We start from the raw sequence: 13,977 nt of genomic DNA, 5'->3' as shown, positions 1-13,977 counted from the left end.
AATAACATCTGGCATTGTAGACTAGATCATTTACCAAAGAATAAGATTGTTGTTGTGTAAAAATATTATGTTTGCATAGAGAACTCACATTATAATAAACCTGTGACTCATGTCATTTCTCAAAACAAAAATGATTGACATTTGGACACAGTTTGTCAAAGGCAAAAAATAATTTTGATTTGATTCATTTGGATATATAGGGACCCATTAATCACTTATCTACTGCTGGTCATAAATAGTTCCTTACGATTGTGGATGATAGAAATAGATATACATGGCTTTTTATATGAAATTAAAGTCTGAAGTCAGAGACGTAATTAAGAGCTTTGTAACACTAATCCAAACTCAGTTCAACAAAACAACTAAAAAAATTTGAACTGACAATAGATTCGAATTCCAAATGCAAGCATACTATGAAGCCATGGGCATTATCCACCAAACTGGTTGTGTTGGAACTCCTCAACAAAATGGCATTGTTGAGAGAAAACATCAACACATACTAGGAGTGACTCGAGAACTCATGTTTCAAGCAAATATTCCAAAATATTTTTTGAATTATGCAAGTGCTCAAGCCATTCACATAATCAATAGGATTCCCAGCACAATTTTGAAAAATAAGTTCCCATGCCAAATTCTATATGACAAACTATCAGATATAAACTACTTTCGAGTATTTGGCTGTCTTGCTTATGCTGCCACCACTTCAGCTCATCGAAAAAAGCTTGATTCAAGAGCCAGAAAATGCATTTTTTGGGGCATAAGCAAGGAGTTAAAGGCTACTTTCTATATGATCTAAAGACTAGAGAAATGTTTCTTTCTAGAGATTGAGTTCTATGAGCACCTTTTTCCTTTTCATTCAATTACTCGTGGCATCTCTGATTCTATACCAGAACCAAAAAATCATATTCATCAATTCATAGATCCTTTTTATTCAACCATTCACTCTCATTCACAAAATATCACTCACTTTTCATCCAATAATATACCGTGTGCATCTCCTAATCCAAATACATCTTCTCAAATAGTTTCGAGTGAATATAAATCTCTAGCTTTGGTACAGACTAAAATTATGAGCACACAGCAACTACTTAAAGAGTTGGAAGTTCCTCAAACAATGGCATCAACAATCTATTGTGATAACAATAGAACTTGTTTATTTGTGGCTAATTCAGTTATATACAGTCGGTGTAAGCATTTGGAAATGCACTTGTATTTTATTAAAGACATAGTAAATCAAAAGTTGGATCAAGTTGTTGACCTCTTTACTAAGTCGTTGTCAATAAATCTCTTTGAGAAATTCAAAAGCAAACTTAGCTTAGGATCCAAATCCTCACTAAATTTGAGGAGAATATCAAGGTTAATAGCATAACTAAGACAGAATTAGAAAGTGAAATAAGTTGCTATGTAGACATTGATGCAGTGTATGGTTGAAAGTGTATTCATATTGTGATATAATCAAATAACATCTTTCAACTTTCATGTTTTTCTCTCTAATTCAATTTTTTGTGTTCATCATTGTGTCATACTTTGTTGAGCTCTCAAATTCTACAGAAGCTCTTTGATAAAGTGTCCTGGGTTGTGAAGATTTTGACAAAGCTGAAATAATAAGTTCACGCAGAAAGTAATTATCATTCATACGTATATATTATTGATGCCACCCATGTTTGGTTATTTAATTTTACTTTAAAATTGTTAATATATATTTTTATTAAAACATGAGAAAATACATTTGGTTATTGACACATACACTTATATTATTTATATAGTTATCATAATTAATTTAGTCATTAGAATTTATTATTTTTAGCCATTATTTTTAGGAGTCATCCTTAAACGCTTCTTGTTAAGTAGGAATGCTGCATTTCTTGTTAATTCACCAAATCTCAACTCTTCATTTATTATATATATGAATGGTTTGGATTTAAAAAAACATAACCTGTTAATCAGGTTAACCATTTTTTGGTAAGTTTTAGATTTTTTTTCGGTATTAGATATTAAGCTGAAGTCCAAAATAAAAAAGTATATGAACATTAAAAGTAGGATGTCTGTCCAACAAAATAAAGCAGTTGGACTTTGAAATTGAAGTAGATAATGGATAAAAAATGAGTTAAAAATCCATGCACTAAACCCAGAAGAATCACAATCATGCAATCGCCAGAATATCATCTATGGTCACCCTTTTCACTAGCTAGGGGTGAACGCGGATTGGATCGGATCGGATATGGACAAAATTTTGATATGATCCGTACTAAAATCATCATATCAGATCCAATATCCGTAGTTTTTTTAGCTTGGATCCGATCCGATTCGATCCGCACATTTGCGGATCGGATTGAATCGAATATCGGATATATCCGCAAAACACAAAATTATTTTTAAAAGCTTATTTTTATTAAAAGTATCAATAAAATTCATTTTTTCTATTCTTTTAAATATGTTTACTCTTAAAATAATATTAAACATACTTTTCTTAAGTAATAAATTAAAATAATACAACATATATAATAATTATTGGTTGAAATAAAACTAAAAAGAATATTTACTTATTTATTTCTTTATATTTACGGATATGCGGATACCTACACAAAATCCGCAATCCAATCCTATTAGTGTGCGGATCGGAACCGATCCGATCCGATAGTCTTACAGATCGGATCCATATCTGCAATTTTTGGATCGGATTCAGATAAACACTGCGGATATACGGATTGGATCTGATCCATGAACATCCCTATCACTAGCTATGGTCACGATTTTTTCACCGTAATCATAAATCAACTTTTTTATAGTGGACATATAGAAATCGTAAAACTAATCATGTGAGTATGTCCTCTTATTCTTTGTTGAGATATAGTAGATGCCTTTTTATAGGCATACGATTGATATTATGATCATTTGATTATTGAGTTAGTAATAATAATCGTTAAACTCATCGATTACAAAGTTAGACTTAAGAGAAAGAATATCGAGTTATAACTCATAATGTACAATAAAAATTCGAGTTATAGCGTATAACGGATCACTAAATAAATAAATAAAATTAATTAATAGGGTAACAACTATAGTTGAAAAAATTGAACTGGATTTATCAATTCAACTGAAAAATTGATGAACCGAATTTTAAACCAGTCTAGTTTGGCTCTAGGACCGTTCCTGCTTCAGAATTGATGAGAATCGGCTAAACCTAGCAAAAATCGATGAGAACCGATCAAATCCAGTCTGCTCGGGTCACGCATTATGTGCTCTAGCGCTCCACAGGTCCATGATCCTCTAGCACGTGTCTAGCGTTCAACATCTGCATGTCCATCGTACTCCGGCGCGCCACATGTCCACCAAAGTATCTCTCGTCAAAAATTTAAAAATTACACAATGAAAGGCTCAAACCAAGTCCTTTCCAAACTAAAGTGAGCTCATCACCTTGTCACTATATGTAAATTATTCTATATTATTTTAATTTAAGATTTATTTATTTTAAGTTAATTATATTTTTAATTATGCATAATTTTTAATTTAAGCATTAAAAATAAAAATATTAAATATTTTTATTAATTATAATGTAATTCTTACATGTCCACCAAAGTATCTCTCATCAAAAATTTAAAAATTACACAATGAAAGGCTCAAACCAAGTCCTTTCCAAACTAAAGTGAGCTCATCACCTTGTCACTATATGTAAATTATTCTATATTATTTTAATTTAAGATTTATTTATTTTAAGTTAATTATATTTTTAATTATGCATAATTTTTAATTTAAGCATTAAAAATAAAAATATTAAATATTTTTATTAATTACAACGTAATTCTTTTTATGTTTATATGATATTATTAAAATTATTTTTTTTAATAAATACATATAATATATAACAATGATACTAGGAGTAAATTAATTAATTAGTTATTAAAATTAAAATAATAGTTATTTTAGTATAAAAATAAAATTACAAAAATTATTATGAAAAAAATATACTAAACTTTTATATAATTATTTAATAATAATTAAATTAATTGGTTAAACCAATTATCCAACGATTGAACCAATGATTCAGTATTTTGATCGGATTCATCATCTTCTTGAAATCTGATTGTGGCTGTAGCGTCCTTAGTAACTCCGACCACCACTGCCAGGCATTCAAGTTTTAATTTCTCGAGATAAAGCTGGCCAGCAGTGGTGCATTCCATATCTCTTCTACTGTTAGGCAGAAAACAGTAGCATGGAGCAGATCTTTGGTTGTTATACTGCATCTTGGACACATCTCACTAACTTAGGATAATCTTACATGAATATTTGATCTCACCGCGAATCTTTGATGATTGAATTTTTAGATGAATGTTTTAACTCTATGGTGGCATTTTAGGTTCTAGATCTTTCCCAAATTCGTTTCTCTCGATGCTGCTCGTGCAAATTTTCAATTGGGGAGTAGTAGAATGGGAACGCTATGGAATATCCAGATTTAACTGTGTATTCCTTGGATGAGTGTCTAGTCCAGGTAATAATATCATTTCCTTCTTCAATTGTAATCTGTAAAATCGGTTGAGCAATATTTGGACTGAAATTCTCATTAGATAATTTGATGGTTCCAATCACCTGATTCATTCAATTATTGTCTTGTCCAGATTAGGTGTTCATTTGGACATTCTCCTACTGGTATTATGAAAGGTGGGAGCTCACTAAACCATGGATCATCTTTGATTTTCACCAGCTCTTGTCTTCCAAACTCCCATTTGATGTCCTTTTCCAACACTTTTCTCCCCTCCAACAAGCTATGTCAGGCCCAAAATAGACGATTCCTAATGTTGGCTTCCATAAAAGAGGTCAGCTTGAAATATTTATTTTTGAAGATCTTGTAAAATAATAAATATTGTTTAGTTAAAAGTCTACATCATTTCTTAACAAGCATAGCAAAGTTGAGGTCTCTTAGGTCTTTGAAACCCAAACCACCATTACTCTTTTATCTATATATAGTATCCTATCCAACTCAATGCATTTTTCTCTCATTTTTTCTCTGTTCCCACCAAAACTATATCATTAATCTATGTAGCTCCTTTAGAAAAGTATCGGGAAGTTTAAAATAACCTAGTGTATAGATAGAGATAGCTATGCCAACTGCCTTGACTAGTATCTCCCTCCTAGTCACTAACAATAGTGGTCTTTTCTAATGAGATAATTTTTTCTTCATTTTATCTTTAATGTATGAGAAAGTCACCCTTTTAGATCTATGGATTAGTGACGGTAAGCCCAAATACTTATCTTGTGTGTTAACGTTTGGGATACTTAATAAATATACCAATTCTGTCCTTGTGTCTTGAGAAGTATTTTTGGCTTTTTTCTAAAAAAGATCACTGATTTATTAAAGTTAATCACTTGTCTACTATCGTTGTATCTCTGAATCGTGTTAAGCAAATTCTCACAACTCTTATGAGAAGCCTTACAAAATAGGATAGAATCGTCTGTGAATAGCAGATGATTAATAGATGGGCATCTATTATTCAGTCTCAGCCCCTGGTATAGGTGATTCTATTCTTTTTTGTGTTGTAGATAGGAAAGTTCTTTTGCAAAAAATAAGAAAAGGTAGAGAGAGATGGAATCACCTTAACGGAGTCTTCTACTTAGTTTAAAAAAATCAATCGGCCCTTCTACAATAACAGAATAAGAAGTAGTAAATACACATTCTTTAACCCATTCTATCCATCTTTCACAAAAATTCATTTTTCTCATCATGAACCACATAGAATCCCATTTGACACTATCATAGGCCTTACTCATGTCAAGCTTCAAAGTTGTGTCAAATCCACCATAACTCTTGTTCTTCAAAAAGTGTATGCATTCATGAGTCACCAGCACGTTATTACTGATAAGCCTTCTCTAGATAAACATACTTTGGTTGTCGCTTATGAGTCGACATATCAGAGGCTGCAATCTGTGAACTATTACCTTAGATATAATCTTATAGAACATTGTGCTTAGGTTGATCAGTCTTATCTCTCCCATGGTCGAAGCATTTTGAGTCTTTGGAATTAGACATATCTGAGTGTGGTTGAAACTTTTTAACATTTTACTTCCTCCAAAAAAACTCTTGACCACTTTACATACATCAATCTTCAACGTCTCCCAGTAAAATTGATAGAACTTTGTAGTGAACCCAACATCCCCAGAAGCAGCTTCGAGGTTGATGGAGAACACTGCTCTTTTAATTACTTCTTCACTAACCGAACATGTGAGGTTTTGGTTATTAGCTGAAGTCACCTTCTGATCAAAATCTATTAAGAGATGAGATAGATTTTGAGGAATTTTTGTCTTGAAAATCTCTTTAAAATATCTCTGGGCTCTAGCTCCAATTGTTGTTGGGATAGTACATCAATGACCTTTTTCATCCTCCAATATCTACAACTTGTTCCTCCTATTTTTGTCTTTATTTTTTGAGTGAAAAATTTAGTACTTTGATCCCTCCCAATTCAACCACTTGACTCTAGATTTTTGTCTTGAAAAGCTCCTTAAAATATCTCTGAGCTCTAGCTCTAATTGTTGTCGGGGTAGTACATCAATTACTTTCTTCATCTTCCAACATTTACAACTTGTTCCTCCTATTCTTGTCTTTATTTTTTGAGTGAAAAATCTAGTATTTTAATCCCCTTTCTAATTCTTTCATATTATAGGCATTGTTCAATTATTCCTCTTTTTTGCAGAATTTCCTCCCTTTTAACATTTTCTGGGTTTTCTTTTGCTACTCTCAATTTAGTTTCTAGTGTATGTTTCAAACATTCTCTTCGAGTTACTGGCCCCTAAAGCTTGCCATTTCACCATTTCAGTGCTGTACCATTTTAATTTTTGAAACAATTGAAACATAAGATAGCCTTGAATGTTCATATGTCATGCTTCCTTCACAATTATATTTATCTGCTCCTCCGCATGCCACCTTTCTTGAAACCTGAACCGTCTCTCAGTTTTGAAAGATTTAGGGTTCGATTGAAGTAGTAAGGGTTTGTGGTCTGAGTCATTATCCTCCAAGTGAGTAATGGTAGCTATAGGGTATTTCTCCCTAAGTCTGATCGAAATGAGTGCTTTGTCTAGCCTCTCACGAATTGCTCTCTCTCGATAGCTTCTATTCCACCATGTAAATTTGTCCCCTATAAAACCCATATTTGCCAATCTGCCTTGATTAATAAAATTTTAAAACTTCTACATAGATTGAGGAAACTTTTCCCTCACTCACTTCTTTTTCATGACCAACCATTATAGCATTCATATCCCCAATAACCAGATATCTATCCCCAGCTCTCCTTATTAAGTCCAATATCCTTATATATTGATGATCTCTAATCTGATTGTAGTTATTTAAGTGCACATTTATCATATCCTATTTAATTTGCTTCTCATATTCCTGAACATTAAAGTATATGAAAAAATTATGGCAACTTTTAATTTCTACTTTAACGTCCTCCTTCCATGCTAAAGTCAGTCCATTACTTGTGCTATTGGGGTTGAATCAACACACTATTAGAAAATCACATTTCCTCTTCTGAGTCTTCACAAACGAGTGTTGATTCTTAGTTTTGCATAAGAACAAGAACTCGAAAAAATGGGAATTCTTTATCCCTTTAATGTTGTGAACTTTCAGGAGTTTTTGTAAAATCTGGTAATTCATTATCTTCATGACCACTGGGGTGCCAAATTTGGGCTGGCACTCTCTAGCCTTTCAACACCTCTACTCTTCTGTTTTTCTACTTCCATACTCTCCCTTCTTTCTCCAAAACATCTGTTTCACGCTTATTTTCTGTTATTTTGTTGTATAAATCAGTTTCAGCTCCTTTTCTAACTAGATATTTAAGCTTCTATCTCTTAGTACCTCCTCTTTTTACTTCCACTTTGCTGTCCATGTGAAAGGATCCAAAGTCACCTAGCTAGCTTGATTTCCTTTTCTGCATTTTTTAATATCATTGTAATAAATTTTTAGTGATAATAATATAATAGCTACTATATGTCTTATTTAATTTATATTTTGTGACAATTATATATTTGTTCATTGTTATTATATCTTATAATTATAATTATATACTTTTTGTAACTATTAAAAAGGTCTTTGCTAATAATTATGTAATTGCCGCTAAAATCTTTTAACGACAAAATATAAAACAACTAATGTCCAATTGAACAAAACAAATTAACAATAAAAACTAAAATAGACAACATTTTAAATTTTATTAGATAAAAAATTAAGAACCAAAAACAAAAGATAATTGTTTATAGCGAGTAAACTCTTATTAAGCCAGTTGTTTTAATAATTTTGGATCTTAATTATATACTTTACTAATTTTTTCATCTAACAAAAATCCAAATTGGATCTTATAATATGGAGATATAGTTATTTTATTTTATGAAATTATGTAGACCGAAATTAAAATTAGGCGAGTTCCAAGTATGGAAAGCCTTATCTACTAAAGGAGGAAAGGGCACATCACATGTGGTACCCTGCGACAGAGAGTGAGATAGTACTTAGTAGAACCATTTATCTTGTCTCCCATGTTTTCCTTTATGCTCAGGATAAAAACATAAAACATTGTTAAATTTTAAAATTGTGGTGCACAACAAATTACTGCTAGACTTGGGTCCTGGCTAAGATATGTAGACAAAGAAGTTAGAACGATGGGAACATGTATATGAATATGATGAACCCACGTGTATGTATAGATTCTAGAGATATATTTACCTAACATATATTTAGTTTAAGCTTATCCTTTTTGTCTTGTGATCAACTTTTATTATTTATTAATATATAACGCTTATGTAACTTTTATGAATTTTAAAGTGCATTATATTCTTCCTGAACAATTATTGAGTTTGTGAATCACATTAGTTATGAGAGTAGTGAGCCCAGCAAAGTGGGAAATACTGTTGTAAACTTTTCTCTTACTGACCATTTTGACCACTCTTGCCGCGGAAACTTAAACCTTTGAAGTGGTGTGTGTTATACTAAAATTAGATTAGCTAGATTTGTAACATAGATCTTAATTTTAATTATAATTATTTAAAAAAGCCAAACTGAATTAAAAATTTTAGTGTTACGTTGTATTTATTGAAAAAGTATTAGATGGATTGCACTTTTTAATTTTAATGGTACTATTTAAATATTTGATTTAGTTTAAATTTCATAGAAATTAAAAAAAAATCATAATTATTCTGTACCAATTCTTATATAACAATATTTTTAGGTGTTTGTTACGGTACGATGATAAATGCATACGTATCGATGCGTTTAAAATATGGACAAATAACAATAAGACATGTGGAATTTATTTTCCACGTCAATATTTAATTTTTTCTTTTTTAAATATATAGTATATCACCATTTTTACTAAAACACCATTTTAATTAAATAAAAATAAAAAACATTTATTTATTTAATTTTATAAAAAGACTTAAACATCCTTCCTTTATTTGATTAGACAAAAATACCCTTTTAAATTAATCAAATTTTAGAATTCAATTAATCCTAATTTTATAGTTTCAAATAATTGAAACAACAAAGCAAAAACATATTAAAAAAAAATCAAAATTGTTCTTCATCTATGTTAAACATATTAAAAAAACAAAAAACCAAAATTATTCTTCATCTGGGTATCTCGGTTCAAAAACCTTCTCGTTCATGCCTCATCGAATACATAAAATCAGTGCCGGCCCTCTCCTCTAAGATCGGCAACGACTTTGACACCTTGTCCGTCAAAGAAGTTGGAGTTGGCAACCTTAACTTCGTCTTCATCGTTCTCAATTCCACAGGTTCTTTTGTCATCAAGCAGGTATATATATATATATATATATATATATATATATATATATATATATATATATATGGAGAAAAAAACTTCTCCCCACTGATCCAAAAATCGTGGGAACTCGCAAATTTAGTTTATTTGGTAGCTTTCAATTCAAAGTTCGATTTTTTTATTTTAAGGCTTTGACTTATATTCGCTGCATTGGGGAGTCATGGCGGATGACGAAGGAGAGAGCATATTTTGAATACTTGGGGCTGAAAGAAGAGGGTCGCTTGAGCCCTGAGCATGTTCCTGAAGTTTACCACTTTGACTGTTGATAAACCACTATTTTATGATTCATCTTGTGCTCAATTGAGTGTTTTTATCAATTCTTCACCCACTTATTTATAAAATTTGTATGGTTTTACAATTCCTTCCTTATTATATGATATATGTGAAAACATGTTTCCTATGCCTTGAAAATATTAATTTTAATTATCCTTTATTACCATTTGATACCGTGATCTGTGTGTTAAGTATTTCCAGGCTTTATAGGGCAGGGATGGCTTAGAGGACAGAAAGGAAACATGCAAAAATGGAAGGAAAGCACAAAATGGAGTTTTTGAAGAAATAGCAGCGATGCGCACGCATGGACGACGCGGACGCGTGCCTCGCGCAGAACACAGGTGACGCGCACGCATGGACGACGCAAACGTGCGCCAAGCAAAAAGCACAAGCGACGCGTACGCGTGACTGACGCGTACGCGTGACAAGGAAAAACTCCAGATGACGCGCACGCGTGACGAACGTCACGTGCAGAAAATTGCAGAAGTCACCCCAGCGATTTCTGGGCCCTTTTTCGGTCCAAATCCAAGCCCAGAAACACAGAATAGAAGCCAGAGAATGGGGGAATCAAAGCAACAATTGATACAACATTCATAATTCATAATTTTAGGTTTAGATGTAGTTTTAGAGAGAGAGAGGCTCTCTCCTCTCTCTTAGGATTTAGGATTAAGATTTCTCTTAGATTTTAGGATTAGGATTCCTTCGTTTTCTCCAATTCCAGGTTCAATATTCCTTTACTTTATGTTCTCTTCTACTTTTATTTACTCTAATGCTTTTACTTGTTAATTACTTATGTTGCCAAATTGGCTTATAAACTCTTCATGTTAGATTTGAATATTCTATTTAATGCAATTTGAGGTATTTCAGACTTAAGATTGTTTTCTTCCATTTATTATATAAATAATTTAGATTTTTCCCTTTTGTCTTTGGTTAAGTAATTGGTGACACTTGAGTTGTCAAACTCAGCGGTCGATTGAGAATTGGAAATTGCTGATTGATTTGGATCCCTCTAAAGCTAGTCTTTCCATAGGAGTTGACTAGGACTTGAGGAATCAAGTTAATTAGTCTAATTGACTTTCCTTTATTTAATAAGGGTTAACTAAGTGGGAGCAACAACAATTCTTATCACATCTGATAAGGATAACTAGGATGGGATTTCCAGTTCTTATACCTTGCCAAAAGTTTTTATAATTATTGATTTATTTTTCTTGCCATTTAAATTACTTGTTCCCTATTTCAAAAACCCAAAAATACACCTTTTTCCATAACTAATAATAAATCATACTTCCCTGCAATCCCTTGAGAGACGACCCGAGGTTTAAATACTTCGATTATAAATTTTATTAGGTTTTGTTACTTGTGACAACCAAACTTTTGTAGGAAAGAATTCTTTGCTGGTTTAGAAACTATACTTACAACGCGATTATATTTGTGAATTTCTTTACTAGCAGAAATCCCGATCGTCAAAATGGCGCCGTTGCCGGGGAATTGCAATTGTGTGCCTTATTATTGGTTATTATAAATATTTTCTTTTCCCTGTTTATTTGTTTTTATTTTCGTTCTTAATTTTTATTAGCTACTATGAGTTCTCACCCCTATCGCTTTGAGTTTGGTTCCAATGCTGTTGAAAGGAATGTAAGCTATAACAGGAACATGCATCAAGGTCAAAACAATCAAAGATGGAAGGAGCTACGAGGATCTGATCAATCCTTTAGGCAACAACACCTTCCAAGATACCATGGACGACGACCATTCCACAATGCATGCCAAGATAATAGTTATGGTGGACCCTTTCGTGACAACCGACACCCACCAAATTACTATGGTCAAGAGCCATTCCGAGGTGCGTACCAAGATGATAGATATGATGGACCCCCTTGTAGTTACCAACAAGCCCCATCATATGCCTACAAACCACCTCCTCAACATAGCTTTGAACCACCACACTCACAAGCCACCTACCACCATTCATCCCCGTATGACCCTAACCTATATCCACCCCAATTCCAATCCAATTACTCCCAAGAACCACCGCTTTTCTATACACCATGTCCATATCCATCAAACCAAGAATCAAAGGAGCGTCTCAAGGAAATAGTGGAAAAATTTCATGCAACCCTTCACTAACTGGAGCAAGCGATCAATCGATTACCTTCCCGACGTTCAGACACTCAAGGAACCCCCATGGCTTCATGTGGACAATCTAACGAAGAACGTAGCATGAAGGAGATACTAGAAACTCCGGTGGATAGTAAGGAGCATGACTTTATACTGGAACAAGTGGAGGAAGCCAAAATTATCGAAGAAGAAGAATTGGTTAAAGACTTAGGTGATGCTGAACCTCCATGGGAATCCAGAGTTTTGGAAAATTCCATCGAGAAATCTGCAATCAATGCTAAGGAGGATAGTGCACAACCCCCAAAGCAGGTATCCTATGAAGAACTGGACGGAACAACTAAAGAAGCGAGTTTCCTTGATAATGATAATCACGAGTCAAGTTCTCCTAGTAATGAACTTGCATCCGCAAGTGAATTCTTTGAGATAGAAGAATCTTCTTCAAGTGAATACAAAGATGATGTGGAGGTAGACTTTTCTCAGCCTCCAACTTATGACTTGAGTGATGAGGAAGAAATCGAAGACTTTGATCAAGACGTGGTTGCAGTTGAAGAATTTTGCAAGGACGTGGAGGAATTCACAGAAGAATACAAGGGAACAGAGCTTGCAAGACCATTGGAAACACCTATTCCAAGGCCATTACCACCCAATACCAACTTCAAGTGGATAAAATCCTTAGCCTTTGTCTTTACTTTTTCACTTGAATATGGTTTGCTTGAAACAGATGGCCAGCTTAGAGCTCTCTGTGGCTTTAAGAGTAAGAGAAAAATGGTTAGCAATCAGAGTTGGTACGCAAGATCCAATAAGATTCCACACTTCAATTTGAGGTGCAAGGATTGGTGTAGAGTCCGATTGAATGGGTCTCGGAAACTGTTTGGTCATTTTAGTGAGAATTTGAATTCCGTACCACTCAGCTGGAAAAATGCAGATCAAGACAAAAATGGGTGTAAAAGTAAGGTCTGGGACCCCGGAATTCATTCTGGCAATCAGCACTCTTGGGACCTAGTCATCTGCTTTAACTTGCTTAAAGGCTTTATGTGCCTAGTTTGGGATCCGGAGGCCATTGGAATTACAAACATTGGTGGAGATTCCTGGATGAGTTCAAGCACAAGCCACCATAACAAAGGACTCCCCAAATGTCCAACTTAAGGACTTTAACTAAAAGTGCTAGCTGGAAGACAACCCACCATGGTATGATCATTTCTTTTTCAATTCTAATTTTATTTTGTTTTGTTTGTTTTTAAGTTTTATTTTATTCTATTTTATTTTATAGAACCTGGAATTATTCATAACATCCATATCAGGATTGCTTTTTGCATTCTGTATATAAAAATAAAGCACCCCACGCATGCACATGGACCACGCGTGGGCGTCGACTCAAGATCGACGTAACAATCCAATGCCCAGAAAGTTGGGCTGGAATCCTGCAGCTGGTATGTGTTAGGCACAATTTGGGCCACGCGTTCGCATCAATGACGTGAACGCGTCACTTTCACTTCACACACACCACGCGAAAGCGTGGGCGACGCGTACGCGTCGCATGGAAATTATTGCCCCCTCAATTGAAACAAAGAGTTGTGCCAAAACAACATTGGAATTGTGCGTTTAGCACAATTCTGAGCAACGCGTACGCGTGCTCGACGCGTACGCGTCCTTTTCATTACCCCTCACTCACGCGTTCGCGTCAATGACGCGTCCGCGTCATTACTTCTCCGCTTCAACCACGTGTTCGCGTGACCCACGTGTTCGCGTGGATTTGAATCCACTT

At 33.7% G+C, this 13,977-nt stretch overlaps 1 long non-coding RNA gene across 3 annotated transcripts; it reads left to right on the top strand.

Moving 5' to 3' along the window:
- Window positions 1–4,043: 4,043 nt before the first annotated feature.
- On the top strand, window positions 4,044–10,967 carry LOC112766030 (uncharacterized). Of its 3 annotated transcripts, none has more exons than XR_011875089.1 (3): window positions 4,044–4,489; window positions 4,617–4,814; window positions 10,296–10,967. It is a non-coding gene; the product is annotated as an uncharacterized lncRNA (long non-coding RNA). The 3 variants fall into 3 exon arrangements; XR_011875088.1 differs by having other exon boundaries at window positions 4,617–9,794; window positions 9,950–10,967; XR_011875087.1 differs by having other exon boundaries at window positions 4,617–10,967.
- Window positions 10,968–13,977: the final 3,010 nt, after the last annotated feature.

This window comes from Arachis hypogaea, chromosome 17 (genome assembly GCF_003086295.3).
Source record: "Arachis hypogaea cultivar Tifrunner chromosome 17, arahy.Tifrunner.gnm2.J5K5, whole genome shotgun sequence".
Classification (NCBI taxonomy): domain Eukaryota; kingdom Viridiplantae; phylum Streptophyta; class Magnoliopsida; order Fabales; family Fabaceae; genus Arachis; species Arachis hypogaea.
Note: the sequence above shows the minus strand (reverse complement) of the source record. Positions and strands in the feature narration are given on the sequence as shown.